Genomic DNA, 24,232 nt, shown 5'->3' with positions numbered 1-24,232 from the left:
ACAACTGTACAACTGTTTTCAAGACACTGGATACCAGGCAATGAGAAATGAAAAACAAAAGGTGAACCCTAAAAAATGGGAAACTGATGACATGAGCCCTATGACTGACCCAACTTCCAGACCATGGCTCTGGGAAGGAAAATTGAGGCAGAGCCCAGCATAGTCTCTGAATTGAAGAGATGTATCTGAGAAATCAGGTAAATCGGAGAAGCTAGAAATCTCAGGACAGAGTACCAGAGGAAAGAGAGCTGAACAGAGAGCGATCTCTAATCTGTAGATACCCCTGCAGGTATTCAGCAGAGTACTGATCAGCGTATGTATATAAGAAAACAACCCACGGCCAGGAAAAGAACCACGCAGGGCTGCGAACTGTGCCTATTCCCACCAGCCAGACTGGAAAACCTGATAATTCACGTGGTTTAGGGTAGAGTACTCAGACACTAATCTCAAAAACAAGACCTGAAAGAATCAAACTGTTTCCAAGTAACTAACTGCATCCCATTAAAAAAAAAAAATGCTCAAGAAGATTTATAGGGATATAAAAAAATATCCAGCACTCTATAAGGTAAAATTCACAATGTCTGGTATCCATCAAAAATTACCAGGCATGCAAAGAAGTAGGAAAATATAACCCATAACAAGGAGAAAAATCAACCCCCAAAACTGACCAAAAACTGAAAACGATGTTAGAATTTGCAGACCAGGTCATTAAAACAGTTATTATAAATCTACTCCATATGTTTAAAACAAATAGTGACACGGAAGATTTTTAAAACACCCAAATTAAACTTCAAGAGATGAAAACTATAATGTATAAGATGAAAAACACACTAAATGTGATTACTGTTAGTGAACTTAAAGACACAGCAATAAAAACTATCCAAAATGAAACACACAAAGAAAAATTAATTTAAATAATTTTAAAAGTATCAATAATCCTAATGTACAAGTAACTGGAGTTCCTGAAAGAGAGGAGGGAGAGAAGGGAAACCAGAAACAATTGAAGAGATGACTAATGTTTTTTCAGATTTGATGAAAATTATAAACCCACAGGTCCAAGAAGTTCAATGAACCCAAAACACATGACACATGAAGAAAGCTTTACCAAGACACATGATAATCAAATTGATCAAAACTAATGACAAAGGGAAAATCTGTAAGGACATGTTTTATATAAGAGGAACAAAAATAAGGATGACAGTAGATTTCTTATAAAAAACAATGCAAGTGAGAACACAGTGGAGTAACATCATTAAAGCACAAAAAGATAAAAAGGCCAATCTAGAATTCTATATCTAACAAAAATCTTACAAAATGAAGATATGAAATAAAGACGTTTTCAAACACACAAAAGCTGAAAGGATCCATCACCAGCAGACCTGTGCTACAACAAAGGTTAAAGGAAGCCCTTCAGGCACAAGGACGATGACACCAGATGGAAATGGTGTGAAAAGCATGAAAGAAAATGAAGGAATAAAAGAAAGGAAGACCACTGACAATGGCAACTACATGAGTAAATACAACATATTTGTTTCTATTATGTAAATTTCTTTAAAAGATTATTTGCTGTTTAAGCAAAACTGATAAATGTAGTATGAGGTTTTAAGATATGTAAGAAAAACAGAAAAAACTGAAATAAATTTTAATGTGCTTTCAATAGTTACTTGAAAATTATAAATTCACACAAGAATATTTCAGAGCTACTATTCTAGAGAAATTAAAATTGTTGTCATTATTCTGAGATCCCATTCCACATGGCCTACATTTTCCCATTTGGCTTGAGTAGTCTTAGCATTATGCTGTGGAAAATATAATTTAAGTTGAACTTATTACATTTGCTTTCATAGAGAAAAAGTAGTAATTCGAAAAGGATGTTCTAGTAAACAAATTATCTCACAAGGTTTGGCAATGGCTTTTGTCAAACTTTACAAATAAAAGCAAACAACTATTGTTTCATTACAAAGCTAAACTCATCAAATATTTATTTTAATGTAGGTAACTTTTAAAAATTGGGTCAAACATATAAGTAGATTAAAAATTATATTTATAGCACAAGTCACAAAAGAATGTTCCCTTCATTCCACCCCCAACCAGCTCACAATGAGCAATTAGCATAATACATATCATTTGGGCTTTTAGGAGAATGTTTATCAGGAAGGTTAGGGGGAGAAGGTGACAAAGCAGTTCTCACCATTAAGAGGTAGATGAAAGCAATCATAAGACCAAAGCACAGCAGGCGATTCACAAGTGCAAAATTCTGTACATTGCTACTGAATTTTTCTCCTATTTTGTGAAATCTATTCAAAAGCATACCTACAAGTTCTTTCAATGAGTAGCCCTATGCTGGAACGGAAGTGGAAATTATCAACAAAATATACAAAGGAGATAGATCTTTTGTGTAGTAAGAGTAAAGTAGATTCCAAGATGAAAATCTAATAAAAACAGAACTACCTTGGAAAAGAGGTTAACTCAGGCATAACATATAGTTTGTGTGCATCCCTGAAAAGAAATTCTGATGCACACTGAAGTTTGGGAACTACTACTCTAGACTAAAAAAGTGAACAAAAAGCAAGAATTCCCATGCCAAAGTCTGTGCATTCAAATTCTGCCATATAAGACAACTATTAAATCTCCAGCAGGGGACTTCCCTGGTGGTCCAACAGTTAAGACTCTGCACTCCCAATGCAGGGGGCCCAGGTTTGATCCCTGGTTAGTGAACTAGATCCCACATGCCACAACTAAAAGATCCTGCATACCACAACTAAAACCTGGCGCAGCCAAATAAATAAACAAATATTAAAAAAAAAAAAAAATCCCCAGCAGTAGAGGATGAGTGGAAAATAGCCTAAAGTGTTTCTGCTTGTCAGCAGAATTTATTTCAATTTATTTGAATATTAAGTCTCTATAACCATTACATATTACTAGGTTAAACGTTCTTGAAAGAATTAAATGAGACAATACACGTGAATACACCCAATACTGAGCCTCAATAAATGCATGATGGATTTTAATCTAAGTCTTGCTCTGGAAGTGCCAGAAGTAGCATAAAAGATTTTGGCCACTTATTGGAAGCAATTCCTGCCATTCTAAATAGAAAATCCTGTTGTACTTATTTCATGCATTTTGACACCAGCTGTAAAACTTGTTATGGTGGGATTACGTCTTACATATGAATTGAGCTATAATATGTTTAAATGCATAGGATGCTCCTTCATACTTCTCCTATGCCAGAAAGGGTAAAAGAACAAGAAAAGCAAAGAAATCAAGAGAAGAGAAGGAATATTCAAAGACATTTTTAAGAAAACAGTAAACTCAAAATCTGTTCAGAATACCAGCATACATTACTACATCAAATAAAGGCTAGCATAGCATAAACAACATTTTAGATGATAACGATGATGATGATGATGATAATGATGTAGCTAATCCGAGTTTAAATGGCTTATTAGGAAAAAAAGGATTAAAAGAGTTGGACTAGCAAACACAAGGAAACCTGGGTCATTAAAAAAAAAGTGAATGTAAAATTTATCTGGTAAAGTGGTCAGTGTCAGGCCTCTAGACTAATAAGGAAATGATGAAAAACCAAATCAGATGGTGGCATGAATGAAGATATGACATGCAGTGTTGGGCATTTGGGAAAAGAATGAAACCAAACTGATGGAATACATTGCTCCATGTTTAAAGTGATACAAATAACAACAATATTCAATAGCAACATCCAAGTACAACCAAACAATGTAGCTGTGTTGGAGATGTGAGCAAATGAGTCTGAGAATGGAAGCATTATATCTGAACCTAGGCTGCCTACTGGCCATATGATAGTACAGTAGCCCTCCGCTCCACGCCCCCGCCCCCCGCCCCCTTATCTGCAGGGGATATATTCCAAGACCCTCAGGGGATGCCTGAAACCACGGATTGTACCAACCCTATATATACTATGTTTTTCCATATACATATATATATATATATATATATATGTATGTATATACACACCTATGACTAAGTTTAATTTATAAATTAGGCACAGTAAGAGAATATCCAAACTGCCAGCATCACTACTCTTGCACTTTCTGGCCATTATTAAGTAAAATAAGGATTAGTTGAATACAAGCACTGAGATACTGAGACAGTCAGTCTGATAACCAAGAGACCTACTAAGTGACGAACAGGTCAGTAGCATGTATAGTGTGGATACACTGGACAAAGGGATGATTCACATCCCAGGCAGGACAGAGCAGGGCAGCAAGAGATTTCATCACACTGCTCACAATACCATGTAATTTAAAACTTGTGAATTGTGTATTTCTGGAATTTTCCATTTAATTTTTTCAGACCATGGTTGACCATGGGTAACTGAAATCACAAAGTGAAACCATGAATAAGGTGGTACTACTGTATATTATATATATAAAATTAAATAAGAGTAAATGCAGGCTCTCAGCCTTACTCCCTACATTTCAAGTGCTTAACAGACACAGAGAATATTTCTATTGAAAAGCACTGATCTATACAGCTGTGAGAGATGCCTTGTATGTGAAAGATGAAATCTAACACACACACACACACACACACACACACACACACACACACACAGCCAATAACTCATCCATTCTTTCTTTCAGAACAATTTATTGAGCATTTCTCATGTGAGAGTCGCTGTGCTAGGAATTTGGAGTCCACAGATTAAAACAAAACATTCCCTGCTCTCAAGGAGCTTGCAAGTGCAGTCGGAAATAATGACATACGAATAGTTGATCGATCAGCAAATACCTGTTGGGCACCAACTATCAGGAATGCCCTTAATGATGTGGAAGGAAACAAAAAACAGTAACCAAGTTCTCTCTGTCTTCAAGGGGCTTACAATCTAACTCATGACACACAACACAGAGTAAGATGTAAAATGTTTTAAGTGGCAATTAGTCCTTGAGACTGTGTACTTCAAACTGAGATCTATGAGCCTGATGTGGAATTATTTCTTCCATTTTGGGTCTTCACTGGAATGATAATCTAAAAAAATAAAATACATATAAATGTATTCTAATTAATATCTGAAGAAGCATCTTAAAACTAAATACCACCAACAAATTTTCATTCTGGCGTCTGCTGTTGCTGTTCTCAATCATGCATGCATTAGGTGAAGGCCAAATAACGTACAGTTTGCTAAATAAGTAAAGTCTGATTAGGAAAAAAGGTGAGGATGAATTGAGTCATTGTAGAACACATAATAGAACACATTATAGAACACTCTGCCTTGCTAGCAGAGGCATCCAAAAATACCTGTGCTACAGTGGTTAAAAATCACCATCATTTTGAGAGTGAAGGTGATGCATGCATCCTATCTCTCTGTTCCTATACAATATGTTCTCCACTCCTGGAGTCTTTGGGTATGGCTTACAGATTTGATTTATAATTCAAGAACTTCACAGTTCTAATCACATCTTTAAGAGAACAAAAAGATGTTATCAAGTTCTCAGGTGATAATTCATTAAAACTGACATTTGAAGATTATTTACTGGTAGAGTTTTCATGATGTGTGAAGTCTGATTACCCTGAACCAGCAAACAAAGACTTTAAGTTAATTTTTTAAACTACATTTTAAAAGGACACTTTCTACATTAATATAAAGCACAGAAATAGATTAAAGAAAAAAATCTGAGGCTACATCTTTTACTCTTAAACCCAACACTGGCAGTGTAATTTCAACAATACAGTATCATTGGAAACATAACTCAATGTTGTTCCTTCTAATTTTATCAGTTCTGTTGTTCACATTTAATATTTTCTCATTGGTTTTGGTTTTACAACTTGTGAAATCTATAAGGAAATGTGCTTGTATTTTTTTTAGCTTTGGCTGTATCCTTATTTTATAATTGTTTTTTACAGTAGGTTCTTGTTGGTTATCTATTTTAAATATAGCAGTGTGTACATGTCAATCCCAAACTCCCAATCCATACTTTATTTTATGTTCCTAAATACTTAAGTGAAATGTTTAATAAGAATAACTTAGATTCACACTGTACAGACCAGTAGTCTTTGTTAAAATCAAACCACACATCCCATGGCGTTTTATTTAAAGAGGGTGCTCATTTGCAAGCCAAATCTCTTCTCTCCTTTCCGTCTAGGTGTGGGAGGCCATGGACCTCTCCCTAGTGAGCCACAAAGGAATTGGAAAGAAACCACAAATACATATGTAAATCATTCCATATATTAAATTTACTACCATATTTCAAAAGCATAAAGATGCTGTTCTGGGTAATAAAAGGCCAATTCTTTTAAAGACTTTACTCATACAGTAGTCGTTTTTTTTTTATTATGGATTTTCTCAATCAATTAATACTAAAATTCAACTTGTAAGCCTGTGTGAACCACTGCCATAGTTCTAAATTACTGCAGGAATTCAGAGAGGAAAAAGATCATGGTGAGCTGCCAAAATCAGAGGAAGCATCACAAAAGAAGAGGGACATAAGTTGGGCCTAGAGGAAAAGGAAAGCAGAGAAGGCGTAGCTTCTTAAGTAAAACCACAGAGGAGGAAAGTCTGAGTTTGGCTAAGAGATGGCCACGATAGTTCTGGAAGAAGTTGGTTCAAAAAATACACTGCAAATGCTGGGCTGACAGAAACCTCTGCTACTGAGTGTTCTCAATTGCAAGGGGCAGAAATTCAATTTATGGACAATTCATTGCTCACATAACATAATCCCAGAAAAATCAGTGGTAGAACGGCCCTGAGAATGCCTGGACGCAGGAACTGAAAAACTGAAATGCTCCTACTACTTCTTCCCTACCCACCACATACATGCGTACACACACACACACACACACACACACACACACACACACACACAAATGCGCAGATATGCACATCTTTTGTTTACATGTTGATTTACTCTCTCAGGCTGCCAGTTCCCATTATCTAAAATCTAAGCCACTTGGTAGCTCCAAGCTTAGGGCTTAAATCCTTAAAGCTGTAAGGCAGGGAGTGGCAAGAGTTAAAAATGTAAAGGTAATGAAGATAGGCTAAGTCCAGTCTATGAGAGAATCTAGGTGTCACGCTAGGGAGTTTCGACTTTTACAGTCAAATCTGGCCTAAGCTAAGTTAGAAAATCTATCTGTATGAAGAAATAAGTTTATTTCAAAAATTCCTGAGCTGTAGCTTGCTCTGGATGAAGTTACTGTAGTCAACCATAATCAGGCTGAGTGGCTCACAATTTCCCTCTCTGTAAGCAGTCGTACTCTAGAAGGGCAGACACCTGAGGCCAGATGGGGCCATCCCAATACCCTGTCTACCTGGCCACAGATGAGTGGTTCATAGGAATACACCTGACCTAACACAATCCAATCAAAGTACAGTTTGGGGGTATTCAGTTTAAAATGTTTGCATTTTGACTCAAATACCCAGGGAAATCTTAAAGTCTTCCTCAGACCATGGTGGGACATAGGGTACAACTCTGTAAAACTAACAGAATACAGATTGAGTCCCACACTGAACTTGCATTTTGCAACAGAGCAGTAAGGGGATGTGGGCCAATGATTCCGATCAATGGAACTAGATCCATTTAAAGAAGAGATTTAAGTACATAAAACAGAAGAGAAAAAAAAAGTAGAATATCTATGAATAGAATTCAGAGCCACCACAGAGTAGAAAGGGGAACTGAGTAATAGAAGAACAAAGGAGGAATGTCTCAATAGACTTTTCAAGTAGATCAAAACTGTGGCATCTACTGAAAAAGATGTATAGAAAGAACCCTATGGCCGAAAAAGCAGTGAGAATTCAAGTTTCCTGATTGAATTTAATAGTAGAAATCTACATATAGGAGAGAAAGGAGACACAGAGATTTCGATTTCTGCCAAAATGATAAGTAGAAATAAAAATACAGAGCCTCCACTCCACACTCTTACTTTTATATGGAAGAGAGACCTATAATCTGTACTTCCTGCTGGGAAAATAAAAGAAGGCATGATACAGCACACTCTCTCACTCCTCTCTCTAACCCTCATCTTCCAGTATCCAGGTCTCTCAAGATGAACGAAGGCATCTAAGAACAACTGCAGTGCTGACATTCACTTCAATGGAAAAAACAAGCTTTTCCCCTGGAAACTTCACTTACTGCATGTGAGTATGAGATGTATATTACAAGACTACGGGTTTTGAAATCAGACCTAGATTCAAACCCTGGTGCCACTGCTATCTGAATGACTGCTAGCATTTAACCTTTCAAAGTCTCCATTTATTTGGAGGGAGGGGGAGGGAGAGAGGGGAGGTGGAACTAGGGAAACTTGAATTCAGTTGCTAGAGATGAGAAGCAGATTAGGTAAAATCATTCCTGCAAAGAGCTTGGACATTAGCTATGCTCAGTAGACCCCCATGTCCCCATACAATGCCCCATAGTCATTGGGCCACAGATGTACAGTGGATAAAGATGGTCTCTGGCTCAGTTCCATCCTGTTAGATAAAGGGAGGCCACACTGTGGGACTCCAAATCACAAGGTTGGTTCCCTCTAAGGACTGATGGGCCCAGTCCCTTAAAAACCTTTCACATATGGAATATACTGGAGACTAATTAAGTCAATTCATAGACTAACATACATGCTAGTGATTCAGACTCCTTTCTTATAAGCACCATTCCTAAATGAGTCCTCACCGTTCTCCTAAATCGCAGGAGAGTTTTCTTTCTAAGGAGCGGCACGACCCTAGCTAGTCTCCAATCCAATCCCATCTCCAGATGGTCATCATACCTACCCTGGTAGAAAACTTCAACATTTCATTAAGCAATCACTTGCTCATATTTTTCTCTCCTTCCTTCCTTAGCAATGAATACATCATTCGTTTTGGCCATGAACAACTGAACCCCACTATTATATATGGAGAATTCTCTCTCTTGTGAAAGAGCCCACCTTCCACTACAGAAGCTGGTGTGCCAACAGTGACAGCAATGCTATCTCACAGAATCAGTTCTGCAGAGTGATTCTGAGCACTGTTCTGACTGAGTGGCTTCTAAGCCAGGTCTGCTGTCTATCCCAGAGATTCTATGAACTAGTCAATGTGGTGGACACATGCTAAGGTGACCTCCAATGAGTCATGTCCTTCTACAGTCCCTTCCTCTTAAGTCTGAGTAGAACATGTGACTTGCTTCTAACCAATAAAATATGGCAAAGGTGATAGATGTCACTCCCTTGACTAGATTATGTTATATGGTAAAGGTGATGTCACATCACTCCCATATGTTATATCATCCTGGAGCAAGAGACTCTTCCTTTCTGGCTTTGAAAAGTAGGCTGCCATGTTGAAAGAGGGTCACTCGTGCCTGTGAGAGGGTCAAATTGCAAAGTACAGCAGGCAGTCTGTAAGAGCTGTGAGTGGTCTCTGACTGATAGCCAACAAGAAAATGGAGACCTCGGTCCTACAACCACAAGGAGATGAATTCTGCCAACAATCTAAGAAAGCTTGGAAGCAGATCTTTCCCCAGTGACCCTGTAATAACACCGCGGCACTGACCAACACCTGGTGAGATCCCTGAACAGAGGATCTAGTTGAGCCATGTGTGAACTGTTGAGCAATGAACTTGAGATGGTAAATATGTGTTTTTCAACCTGCGAAATTTGTGGTAATGCGTGACAAAGCAAAAGAAAACAAATCGAGTCAATATCCTCTAATAAGTTTATGTATTGCCTAAATTAACTAAAGTTAATTTTGATGATTTGCTACCAAATATCTCCAGTGATATTTGAGTGATCCGAATCTTATTCTTCTTTTAATGGCCATTTCAAATTCCATGCATCACTATTCCATTCAAACTACACTAGTCAACACCCATCTCCTTATCACAGATTCTGTAGAAATGGGAAGAAAGTACCATTTCCAGCAACTTCAACTCTCCTCAATCTCACCAACAGCATGCAATAATCTCTCTGGTACAGCAAAGAACATAACAAATGGAAGTTTTCTTCTTTGGGGGACTCTAAACAGAATTCATTATAGTAAGTACCAAACCACACTTGAATAGTCACTTCTTTTTCAATATTTCACATTTTAAAATGATCTGAATGAGCTCTTATAAACTATACATTTAGAGAAAAGAACAGTTTATATATATATATATATATATATACACACATACACACACACACACATACACACACACACACACGTATATATATATATTAACCGAATAGAGTAGAGAGCTCCTGGTACCATCTGCTTATTCAAAAATGCTGAAAGTATTTTCATCAAATACATGTGAGCTTGCATAAGATTACATATTACTATTTTCTATGAAATTGCAATGGTTTCTTCTGCATCCTGGATAATGTATTCCACTTTTGAATCTAATAATCCAATATCGAAAGTCTATCACCTTGGCTCTTACAAATCAAATGGGTAATTACTCTCAAAAATTCTGGTGAAATTTGAAGGAGAGGGCATTTGGGAGGATGAAGAAAAAGTCTTAAGAGTACCTTCCCTACAGAAGAACAAGTTGCTATCCTTTTTCTTTTGTTTAAGTCTGATTTATCAAGATAAGAGGTCTAGGGCTTCCCTGGTGGCGCAGTGGTTGAGAGTCTGCCTGCCAATGCAGGGGAAACAGGTTCGTGCCCCGGTCCGGAAAGATCCCACATGCTGTGGAGCGGCTGGGCCCGTGAGCCATGGCCGCTGAGCCTGCGCGTCCGGAGCCTGTGCTCTGCAACGGGAGAGGCCACAACAGTGAGAGGCCCGCAAACCGCAAAAAAAAAAAAGAAAAAAGTTAAGAGGTCTACATGGACAGAAATGACTAGATAGCTGCATAAACTCTCAGTTCACTTTGATTTCTGAAGAAGTATAGGTAATAAGAGAAAGTGGATGTCCTGACACCCAAAACAACATGTACCTTAATTGATACTGGCTGCCTCTAGAGTGGACAGTCCATTACTGTCCTCTCTCAATACTCTCTTCAAAAATCACATTCTGAGTTCTCTCACCAGTGAGTCTGATGATCCTCAAGCTTGACAACTGTGCTGATAAACTTCAAAGCAGCTTTGACCAATAAAAGGGCTGCATGCAGTTGATAAGGTGGGGCTAGTGGGAGCAAAGGGATGTGTAGGATATGGACTGACTGCAAGAGTGGATACCCCTCAGAGGTGGGTATAATTGATTTAAAACCAGCTATTGGAGTCATGGGTCTCTCCTGTCAGCAGGCAACAGTAAGGGCCCAGTCACTTAGGACTATATTGACTGGCATAAAATCTGACCTGAACATCTACAAAGTTCAGCATTTTAAACATCTAGGAATGTTTAATTTATGGAAATGTCAAAACACAGCCATGGGAGCAGCTTTCTATTGTGACTAGGATACAGGAAATATAGATGTTATCCTCAGCTTCACACTGATTCAGTAGTGTGTGACCTTGGGTCTATCAGTGTACCTGCTGCCTCCTTCCGAAAATGAGAACAGTATGTCTTCCTACCTATCTCTCAAATGTTTTGAAGCATCACCGGGAAAGGTAAGAGTTATAATCACAAGCTAGGAAACAATGGTATGTATCTGTGGACAGGTACAATAAAAATTAAGTATGATGTCTTTGTTGAAAGGAAAAGGCTTCAAACAATAAAAGCCCCCACCAACTTAAATACTCAAATAAATTACATTCTTTAAAAAATCTATGGAATCAAAAATAAAAAGCCATATTTGGATATAATAACAAAAAATGTCCATGACTACAATATTTCACTAATGAGAAGGTACAGATGCTACATACAGAAGGATTTTATGATGGCCATATGCTTCTCAAATGACTCTCCTTGTTAGCTACTTCTCCATATCTCTATTTAAGAATAACCTACACCTTCCCCACTGAGCAGGTGTAAATTACAGTATAATATGTTGTAATATTTAAATAAATTCAAAATAGAAGTAACGCTAATAAAAAGAAATGAAAGCTATATAACCCTAAAACAAACTTCGATGCAGATATCAATATAAATCTGAACTATGTGTATCATTTAAACTAGTTAATTAAAAAGGTTATCTGGTCAGTTGGCTTCATGATTTAAAACTCCTTAAAACCCAAATATTATCCAAATGCATGCCAAATATACACAATAAGTATTTATAGATAATGGCAGTAACTTCATAAAGCAACTCTGTCTACTATAATAATGGGCATAATAATGGGCATAAAACAATCATAGCAGTCTGTGATAATGTTTAAAATTACCTTTTTAATTTCAGAAGAGCCGTTTTTATCTTTACAGAAGATAGCAGTTTAATATGTCAAACACTCTCTAACCAGAGTGTACAGTCTGATTTTGCCAATAAAGGCCAGCCCAATAGGCTGAATCAATTGCAGAAGGAGAGAAACAGGAAGACTGAGGAAAAAAACAAAACAAAAACAGAAAAACCCACCTCCCTCCTAACCATAAGCTGGTACTTAATTTAAAACTCTAAACTTCCTTCTGAACAACCTTGTAGGCATCTGTGTCCGTTCTGTAGTGGAGATGATCGATTCAGGAAGAGAGCCAGGAAAGCATCTCTCCTTCTAGCTGGCAGGCGGATATCAAAGGTCAGATTCAGGATTCCTACTCTACATACACCTGTTTATGACTGAAACATATATGAAGACATTCACTTTTTCCCACACAGAAAATAACATATCCCAAGAAAATGCTTCTCTTCTTGAGATTTGCCTCATTCAAACAAAATGGATGAAAATAAATTACAAGAAAGTTTTACAACTGATGAAATTATTTGTCCTTTTGAAAATATAATATTCTTAATAAGCATCTTAAATACAAATGCTTTCCAGAAGGCATGTCAGTGATTTGATGTTTGGGTAATTAAACTGGCCCAAACTGGAACAGTGGTTTAAAAGGAAAAGGAGGACTAATTATCTGTGGTAAAAAGCAAATATCACAATTCCCATAATAAACATCCAAAGTACTGAAGAGTAGTTCAAAAGATATCCCTTCCAAACATGACATTTTTAATTGTCCTCATTTACCAACTGCAACTTATTCTGTGCTGTTATTAATTATGGGATTAAAAAGATTTCTAGAACATCAGAAAATAACATCCAGACCTTTTCAAATGTCAAAAGATTTTCTTTCCAAGTAATTTAAATTACTTTTTCTTTAATACAGATTCTCTATGTACTTACTCCCTTTTCCTAGATTTCAATAATGCCTGTAAGATTTGAAAACATGATTGTACTCCAAATACCTGTAATTCCTAAATCTTACCCTTTATGATAAATCTCAGCACAACAAGAGTATTCAGTTGTATAAGCATTGTTAAACCACTTGGGGAGAAAAAATTAACTCTTCATTTTCTTTTCCGGTTGAAGTTAAACTTTTAAAGCCCTTCTTACCCCACGCCCACATTCTACGTATACACACGCGTACACACACACACACACACACACACAATACAGACGTATAATGGGATCTACGTAGATATCCCATTCCTCACAGATTTCAAAATGCTCTAGTTACTTAATCTAAAAGTTCCTTTTGGGAGATTACACACACCTCCCTGGCAGGGAAAACAAACACGACAGATATTCTTGAAATTAGAGCACAGGAGACTCACTAGAGAATTTCCAGTTCCACATTCCAGGAACGGCGTCCTGCGCTCCCGCCGCAGCCCCCTCTCCTCTCAGCCTCGGTCCCGCGCCAGTCACACGAGGGACGCTCAGGCCTCTGACCCCAGCACCTCTCACTGCGGACCAGGGGGCGATGGCTTCCAAGCCAAACAAACGCCGCCCGCTAGGCACTCAGGGAACGCCCCCGTCCTCGGCTCCCTCTGGTCCTCACTGCGACACCCTCGGGTGGCGTTGAATTAATCAGTTCACCTCAAGAAGTTTACGATTCATCACTCTCCTTCCACTAGCCAAAGGAACTGCTTTATCTCCCATCCCCCAGGCTCCGGAACTTTTCTTGAAACCCAGAATTCTCATGTATGGACTTGGAGCTGAAGTCCCCCACGAAACATCAAAGGTTCCCCCACTAAGTATTGCTGCCCTCAAGCAACACGTTGGCAGTACAAACTTTTCATTCATAACTCGGCTCCAACATCCACTGGCTGTGTGTGTGTGTGTCGGCGGGCGGGGGGGGACATCACGCCGACGACCCCACGCCTCGGCTAGTCTACCAGATGTCGAGGTCTGCACCAAAAAGATCACCTGGCACCGAACTTATGGCCAAGGCGCCCTTAGACCCACCGACCTCTGGGCTGCGAGATGCCAGGCAAGCTGCGTCGGGGTCCGGACTGGGATGCTGTTAACCTGGGAAGCCCCAGTAGGGAATACAGCAGCGCATCCGGAGGACGCTCGGCAACCCCCATTCCCAGGGCTTTCCCCGGCCACCAGCCGCGGACCGGGCTGTGGTGCCACTCACCTCCGCCCGCTCCCTCCGAGGCTGTCGCGCCCTCCTTCGCCCCGCGCCGACGACCCCCTAACTTCTCCCCCTTCTCCAAACAGCCATCTTTCGCGGAGAAGAAGAGAATGGCGAGGCAGAAGCAAAGGGGTGACTGAAAGTTGACTCGGGGACCGCCGCTGCTCCGCCAGCAGGGACTTACCGGCCGCGTCAGGCGCCTGAGGAGAAGACTGAGGCGAGGGCGGCGGGTGCGGCGGGGCGGGCGGGGTGTGCGCTACGCGCTGTGCGGGACGCGCCGCCGCCGCCGCCGCCACCGCGCGGGAGGGGTAGCTCGCGAGGGCGGCCGCGCGGCTGCGAGCAGAGCGGGTGGCGGCGCGCAGAGGATTTGCTAAAAATAGCAACTCTCTGGGAGGGGTGGGGGGCGGAGGTGGGAGGGAGACTGAGAGGCCGGGCCGGGAGCCGCGCCGCGGCTGAGGCTGGGCGGGGCCGCGTGAGAAGAGAGGCAGGACCGGCGGCGAGAGCACGGACCCCGGCACCAGAGACGCGGGAGGCACGGGCGCGGGAGAGCGAGGGATGCGGGTTCACCTGGGTGTGCGGCCGAGACGCGGGGAAGGACGCGCGGGGGACGGGAGGGGCCAGAGAGCCGCCTGAGGTGGAGCGGAGGGGGGCTTGGGGCTGGACCGGCGATTGTTCCCCGGGGAAGGACGGGGCGCCTGAGACGATCTGAGATTTCTGAAGCGAAACACGCCCACGCGAGGCGCAAGGTGCTGGTGGGGCGGCCGGGGCTCGCTCTCCTCCTGCAGGGCCCCTGGGCAGCCCGGGGCCGGGCCGAGGACCGCGCCGGGAAGGAGCCAGCCGCTCAGGTGCGCGCGGCGTCCGCGGCCCCACGTATCCGCGGCTCCGCGACTTCTTTTTTGAGAGAAGAGAGCGTTGTGGGGCGGTACCTGGAGCGTCCCCACAGTTGCTTGGACTTCAGAGGATCATTCAAGGGGATTTTCCATTTGGGGTTTTAATGACCAAATGGGAGACGCGACGAAATATGGTGACGGCTACTGGGAACATAAAGTAGGTTTGTGGCGTTTTAAAGGCTGAACGGAGAGCACCATCTGCTCTAAAACCAACCCTGAGAGAAGGGAGGTGGAGTTAGTATGTCCGAGAATTGACGAGGTGATCCCCTTCAGTGGTTAGTATTTTCATTTTGTGGACTTTTTTTTTAACTCCTATAACTTAGTCCATATTAGTATCACTAATACCTATAGAATTATTTATAAAGCGTAGAACACTGAAAGATGTTTTTTAAAAAATGTAACCCTAAACATACTTGTCTCACGCTAACATGTGGTCACTCGAAGAGGCTAATATTTATGGTGTACACTGTTTATAACTTGACCCTCACGCGAATTAAAGTTAGTGTTTCTACATATACGTTTATGTTTTCCTCAATGTCATGTAAAACACAGCTGGCTCATGGATTATACGGATGTAAAGAACAAGAGAGACCTAACCCAGTGCCCTCATTTTCAGAGGAGGGAACCTGGATCCAGAGAAGTGATGTGATTTGACCAAGGTCTCTCAAGTTAGTAGGAGGGTTCAGTTTAAGCCCTAAGATTAAAGCCAAACTACCAATGCCATAAAACCAGGATAACTCCGAGAAAGTTAGTGGTATGGTGCCTGTAATTTAATTTAAAATAGTCCAGCATTCATGGTAGAATGAAGGCATGTTGTGGCTAGATTTAACCCTCACTTTGCTCTAATCAAGAATTCACCTTCCAAGCGTTGTCAGCTACCTTTAAATAAAAAGGTCACACTCCTAAGGCCGCTGGTGCTAGAACTTCATCTAGCTTAATTTTCTGTCTGTGCTAGGAATTCCACTGATGAGCATGATGAATCTTGTAATGGGCTCTCAGTGGAGAAACCTGTTGTGTTGACTATTTTAGGGAAACTCCTCATTCTCGTATGAATTAGGTATAAGCAGGTATAAACATTTAGACTTTTCACCCTTTACTTTCCAAAATGGAACCCTTTCTGAAATGGTCAAGTGTCCAGCCTTTATTTTTTTTTTAAGATGATGTTTCTGTTTGCCTACTACTGACTCAAAAGGAAACAATTTTCCCTCTATTGTCTCTCAAGAAAACCTTTCATGTGAAGTCGTTTTTGAAGCACCAAAAACACCTTTTTTGAAGCACAAAAAATATATATTGCTGGGATTTCCCTAGATATTTATGTAATAAAGGTGTGTATGGCCAAACTGAACTTGTTTCTACCCCTTGGGGAGGTGGTACAGGCCGTAGTTATTCTTTACTCAACTCTAATTATTTATGTCTACCTCATCTAGGTCATTTCACAAGGAGCTGAATTCCTTGTCATTCTCTTAGATATCTGAATGCCGACTTTGAGCAAGGCACTTGCTGGGTGCTATGAGAGATTCAAATATTCTCAAGATATGGTTTAGTAGAAAAGTTTCTCTTAAAAGTTGTGATGGCGCTCCCACAGGTCTCTGTTCCAACCTAAGTTACAGCATTTATGACACTGTATTATAATTATTTTTCTGGTTTTACTCTCTCCTCAACTGAGCAGTGGGAGAACATAGATACTCATTCCTATTTCTTGTAGTTTTTTTTTTCACACACTGTTATTTTATTTTTACAAGAGATAAATAAACTTCTTGTAGTTTTCTTTTTAATTGGCTATATTGTAGAGAAATTGAGAAGATACTGTAGAGAGTTCCCATATATTCCCCCACATACACATTTCATTTTTCCTGTTGTTAACATGTTACATTAGTATTGTATACTTGTTACAATTAATGAACTAATGTTGATACATTATTAACTGGAGTCCATAGTTTATTCATATTTCCTTAGTTTTTACCTAATGTCCTTTTTCTGTTTCAGGGTCCCATCAAAGGATCCCACATTCTATTTAGTGATCATGTCTTCTCAGGCTCTTCTTGGCTGTGACAGTTTCTCAGGCTTTCCTTGTTTGTCATGACAGTGACAGTTGTAGTTGTATATTGTAGGATGCCCCACTTTTAGAATTTGTCTGACATTTTTCTCATGATGAGACTGGGTTTATGGGTTTGGTGACGAAGATCATAAAGTGCCTTTTCAGCACATCATATAAAGAGTACAAGTCAGCAACATGATTTATCCCTGTTGATATTGACCTGGTTGAAACAGCGTTTGGAAGGAAGTCACTATGCACAGCCTACACACACGTAAGGAGTGGGCACTTAGCCCTGCCTCCTTTAGGGCAAAGTATCTACATAATTTTTTTGGAATTCTTGTGCACTCATTTGTACTTTCTTCTCCAGGGGTTAGCATAGTGCCCTCACCATCATAGGCTGTTATGGATTGCAAGACTAGGTTTAAACAAAAATTTTCCCTGCAGGAAAATGGATAATATTCTCTGCATTTTAGCAGCAAAAGAAAAAGCCTTATGATAAAGCTCCATTTTTTTTAAATGTTAGGCATAGAAGGGAAGATAAATGAGGTGTTTGTGGTGGTGGTGGTGATGCTAGATGTTGTGTAGTTTTCTTTATAGGGAGAAGTACTGCATACATTTTATTACCGTTTGAAATGTCTGGGGCATCCCCCGGGGGGCCAGACCTCCCCCTACACCGATTAGCCATATGACTTATTTTATCCAATGAAATGTTAGCAGAAGTGATGTGCCACTTTCAAGGGGAATCTTTAACAGCCTTCCTGTTGTTCCTCTATTTCTCTTGCCCTCAGCCACTAGATTAGCATTTTAGCATATGACGACAGTCCCTTTCGGAAATAAAGGCCACACTGAGTCCTCCACCAAATCACAGAGGACATAAATATCAGCACGGAATAAACCATTGATATTTGGGGGTTTGTTGTTACCACACCTTTGCCTAACCTATCCAGTCTGACTGCAGAGTCCTTCCTGAGTTCCTATAATTGGACCACCAAGTGCTATGCTTGATTCAGTTCTCATCAGTGATCACCTCTGAAGTACAGCCTTTTAGGACCTCTTTGTGTTTTGTTATGACAAAGGTATGTTTTAAAATTGTTTTCCATTATGTTTAAAAATAAATGTTTCTTATGAATGATAAAAATCCCATCCTTTATTTATGACACTGTCAATAAAAGTAACTGAACACCCACTAAGTGCAGAACCCTGTAGCAGACCCTGTAATTTGTTTTTTCTGAATACTAGTTTCAGGGTGATACCATTTAAAAAGTAAAGATACAATATTTAGAAGTAATAGGTAAAGACATTTAGCTAGAATAATATACCAGAGGATAATTTTACTATGAAGCTAATGAGGCTTCAGTTTCAGAGACCCTCATTTGCACAGACATCTTCTAAGTTTCTGTATTTATAATTTAGTATTATTTTACTTAATAGGGCACCAAATATGTATGAGCTTCAGACCCACCAAACCTGGCTCTTTCCCTGTATAATACCAAATATGAAAGGATGAAAAAAAGAGAGCTGTAAGAATTATAAGAATGACAGGCAACATTCCCACAGTCTGTGCATCTGACCTCCCAGAAAGTGTTCCGTGCAAGGTGGCCCTGAAGTTTGGGTTCCCTGGTCAGATTTAAAACTGAGTCAGCATGTGCATCTATAATAAGAGAAGATGATATATCCATCATCAAGCAGAGCCTCTTGAACTCAGAAACTACCCAACCTGCAAGGCCAATTCTGTACACCCACTGTAGCATTTTTCCATCATGTATCTTTAATTTTGTTTGTAATCCCCAAAAATCTTTTAGCACATTATTAGTCCTCTCCATAAAAGTTCCAGTTTTCACTGAGATCATTTTTTCCTAGAAGTCATTTCATTTTGCAAATAATTTTTCTCGTGGCTGCTGATAACCTCCTCGGGAGGTTTAAGTGGCTATTTTTTCTGAATTCATTTTGTCCATTTCTAGGTCTGCAACAATGGATATTGTATTGCTCATCGTCTGGATATTGTATTGCTCATCGTCTGTTCAGGAATTCCCCGCTGAAGGGAGAGGTCTATGCACTAATTGAGGTTGTAATGTTACGCATTAAGGATTTCTTTCCCTTGCTAAATATTGAATGGAAACTAGATGAATATGCTGCCTCTATTTTTAATAATTCCTTTCTTAAGCAAAAATGTGTGGGTCATAGTAAAGTTCAATCACAACCCCTTGCTCATTTATGAAATACTCTGAATTGCAATTAGTCACATACAGATGTGAAGTGCTGTTATCACACGCACGTTAGCAGGCTGTCAAACCGAGTTTTCGAATTATGAAACAATCAAAGAAAAGCCTTCGCTTTTTATACTTTCACAGTGAGTTTCTTTTAAAAGAGTAGTTTTCATATCCATATCAAAGTGATTTATGTACCTCTAATCTATAGCTAATCAGCTTACAGTGAAAGAAATTCATCCAAAATCTAGATGTATATTTAAATGCACATGCCTGTATTTATACATAATACTGGTGGGTAAATTAAAAGTGTTTATTAGAAAATAATTCTTAACATAACAAAATTTTATGCCAATTAAGTTAAAGGAAGAACCTGAACAAATTAATGCCATTTGTGGGTTGTTTTTCACTATGCTTGAAGTAATCATTAAGTTATATTTTAGCTCTTAAAAAAATGTTATCTTATGATGTGAAAGTATAAATTTAATGTTACCTTCTGAACTTAGGCTGTTCAACCAGCTGCATAATGTTGTTTGCCATATGAATAAACATATACTACAAATTTTAGAATGCCTTCCTTTTTAAAGGAGTCTATTTTCAGTCCTCTAAGAGTTAAAGTTTGCTTTCAGCTGTGGAAAGTCTAAATAAACAGTGCCTTGAGCAAACTAAAAGTTTTATTTATTTATATTTTTAGCACAATAAGAAGTCTGGAGATAGGAAGCTGCTGGTATTGGTTTGGTAGCTCAAGGATGGAAGGCCAAGTTTTCATGATTTTTCAAGGCCTTTTCCTTATTGTCTGAAATGGCTGTTGCAGCTCCAGACATCAAATCTACTTTCTACAGGGTAGGAAAAGGCAAGGGTGAGGGGAAATGTAAAATAGGTAACACATATATCAAGGAAACAGAAACTTTCTCAGAAGTCCCAAACAGACTACTACCTAGTTCTCACTATCCACAGCTATGTCATGCCATCAACCCTGTCTGCAAGGGAGGCTGGGATAGCAAATTTTATTTCATATTTATTTATTATTTATTTTTCCAGCCTCTATACTAGAGAAAGACAAGGGAAAGAGAGTTTGAATGGGTGAGTGAACCAACCCATAATATCTTCCAAAACTCCAAAGTTGTTTCAAAAAAATTGATATTGGCTCTACTAGAAAAATTCTGTTACTCAGTATTATTAAAAAGACTGTGTTTCGTTACAGAATTTCATGGAGTTTCAGAAGTTTGTTACCCTGATTTTAGTGATTAAATCTAATCCAGTTCAATTTTACAAATGAGGAAACTGAGATCCAGAAGTTTCAAGTAACTAGCCGAAGACCACAAGTCAGGTCCTAATTTTTTCAGAACTAAGAGCCCCTCTCTGATCTAACACATACCTTCTGTGTCAGCATCCTCCTCCAAGTGAAATTCTTGCCCAGTCTGCCTTTTCTGTGTAAGCACAAAAAAGAAGGAAGGAAGGAAGGGAGGGAGGGAGGGAGGGAGGGAGGGAGGAAAGAAGGAAGGAAGGAAGAAGGAAGAAAAGTATGCCTACCTTCCTTTTCTAACTTATTACTTTCTTCTGAGCCAAAATTCCATACATGGTAAAAATTTTCCAATACATTTGATACTATTTGGATTAGTATTTAAAGACAGTTTACCACTATAACCCTCCTTTTCTGCTGTCCCATTCTAAATCTTCTGCTGTTAACTTTGCAGTTATTATTTCTGAACATTCAGAACACTGGAATGCACCTTCCTTCTCTAAAGATGATTGTAATTGCCTATAAAGGAGTACATTCTCTCCTATAGTTCCTGTGGCTGCCTAAGAAGATAGGATACAACCATAAAAATAGTCTAAAGAAAATTTAAATTTAGAAAAAAAGATTAATTTGGGGTGTGATTATTAACAAAAACTTATTTGTTTTATAATAGTTTTGATCATTGAAATCTATAATCATGTAGTGTTAAGTATAATTGGAAAATCTATGGAAGTTTTTCTTAAAATTTATGAACAAGTGTTTAAAAAATTTAATCTCTGGATTTTATTACATAATAAGCTTTTCTAGTGACTTCAAAATTCCCAATTTTTATTTTCATGCAATTCAGGAACACATAGAAAGTATTAAGTAAATTAATTCCCATTATGCCGTTGTCTTTTTTCTTTTAATAATTTATGGTAATATGAATTTCTGTTTGAAATTATAGGCATTATTTCTTCCAAGCAAAAGAATAGCAATAAACAGCTTTTAAATTATCTGAATGTCATTGGCAGAAAATTCTTAAAAGAGAAAACACCAGGGTTTTATAACTAAATTTTCATAAATTGCCATGCGACTCTGAACAGAATATCAAATATAAGACAACGATGGAACTGAGTAGAGGGTAACATGAACTTGTCTTAAGGGTGGCACTGCTCTGAGATCAAGTCTTTTATTGGACAAATGATCAACTTCACTAAGCCACAGAACATATATTTTACTCTCTGAAAAGGAAACAAAGCCCTACAGGTATAAAGACAGTGAACAAGTAACAGTCTGACAATGAATTCTGTTGGCATATTTGCTTTCTTTAAGTTATGCACAATTGCAAACAGCTTCCCCAAAACTCAAGGTTTACTTCATGTTCATGAAATTGGTCCTTGGCAGTTGAGCTGCCAGTCTCCTCCATGATGTGTCTGTTCCTGGGCTTAGACAGGCAGAGCATAGCTATCTCGAAAGTGCATTCTTGGCAGAGGGAGCAAAGCTCTGGAGGACACTGGTTCTAAAAGCTTCTGTGTGAAAGTCGCATACATCAATTCCTCCCATATTTCATTAGCAAAGGCAAGTCACTTAGCCAAGTCTAACTTCAATGCAGTAGGAAGTACAATCCTCTCACAGGGAGGAGCCTCAAGTAGTACTGATAATAATAATAATATTTATTAAGGATTTCCTATACACCAGGCACTAGTCTAGGTTATCCCATTTAATTGTTATAACAATTCTAAAATCTGGGTACTAATAGTTGTCACCACTGAAGAAGAGGAAATTGAGACAGATTAAGTTAATTAATGCTAAAATCCCACAGCTAGCCTGTGAAGATTGGAGCCTAAATTCAAACACAGGCAGTCTGCCTCCAGAGCCTAGTTCCTAACCAGTGTGCTGAAGCAGCACACAAAGTCCTAGTCCACAGGTTACTGATTATGGAATGAAGGAGACAAAAGATGCAATATTGAGAAATATGAGAGAAACAAAAGAAGCTCATAAGCCTCTAGCACTAACTCAGCCAGTCCTGGTAATACACATATTCAGTAAACTTGATTACTTGCAAAAGCAATCCATGCATCCCTTGCAATATCCACAGCAGTAGAGAAAGAGCCATTCCTAGGGATTGAGGCTAAGAAGACCAAGAAGGATAGTGTGAGAAAGATTATATTTATTGGAAAGACAAAAAACAAAGATCAAAACCAAGGAGACCTAAGAAATTAACTAATATGTGGATGCCTGGCCTTTCAGACTAGTGAACTGCCTCTCCCTGATTAAGAGGGATTTGTGATCAAAAGTAAACTTACAGGGCTTCCCTGGTGGCGCAATGGTTGAGAGTCCGCCTGCTGATGCAGGGGACACGGGTTCGTGCCCCGGTCCGGGAAGATCCCACATGCCGCGGAGCGGCTGGGCCCGTGAGCCATGGCCGCTAAGCCTGCGCGTACGGAGCCTATTGCTCCGCAACGGGAGAGGCCACAACAGTGAGAGGCCCGCGTACCGCAAAAAAAAAAAAAAAAAAAAGTAAACTTACACACAATGCTTCTTTATTTTTAGCTATCTATACTAAAGTGCTATCACCAATCTTAATGTGGTAACAGTTTTGTCTATAATACATACTTGTGACTCACTCTCAAATGATGCCATTTTATCAAACCTGAAATTTCATTGATATTGTTCCTAGCAATAGTAGCCATCAGAAAGAACCATTCTAACATTGCCATTGTGACCACATTGGTATTATCCTTAACATCACAGCAGCTCACATTCAGTGAGATTTAACAAGTATCAGGCATTTTGCTCTGCTATTTCAATCAATCCAAATAATAACTTGAGGAGAAATATACCAGTGTAACCCATCTTCTGCCCTTGAGGAAACTGAGTCTTAAGGGATTAAGCAACTTGCCTAAAATCACAGAGCTGGTAAGTGATGAGTCAGGATTAGATGCCAGCTCTGTCTGATCCTACAGCCTAGCTTTTACATAAGTACCTAGGCAGTCACTTTGTCCTCCTTGTGTCACTCCAGATGAGTTAGAGGAGTAGGCAGGAGTGCATAAAATTAAAGCCCACATTTACACAATTATATGAAAGATATGTGGAATCAATAAGGTTTTTTTTCCAAACCTACAACTTTACTTTTCATTCTTCTTTTCACACTGTCGATCATTTCACCATGTCCCACATCCACCAGAGTAAGAAAGAACCTGATGTTGATTATATTCTAGCACAAATAGACTTCCATGGGGAAGATAAGCTTGCTGCTGTTACCATAGAATTGTTTCTAGCAGCTAGGTGTGGACCAATGAGTATGTCTGCTGTGCTGCTACCCACTTTTCCAAGTTGTTGGTCCCACTCTTTCCCTACTAACTGAAATCAGCCCAGCCCTCTCTCTCTCTTTGCCCCAACAGCCTAGTTGCTTCTCCTTCTTCTTTCTCTAGCTCTTCAACAAAAAATTTTCCAGGTGTGTCTGCATACACACTTAGAACACATAAGCTTATCACATAAAATACTGTATACTGT

Source organism: Grampus griseus (genome assembly GCF_964374135.1).
Source record: "Grampus griseus genome assembly, chromosome: 9".
Taxonomy (NCBI): Eukaryota; Metazoa; Chordata; class Mammalia; order Artiodactyla; family Delphinidae; genus Grampus; species Grampus griseus.
Note: the sequence above shows the minus strand (reverse complement) of the source record.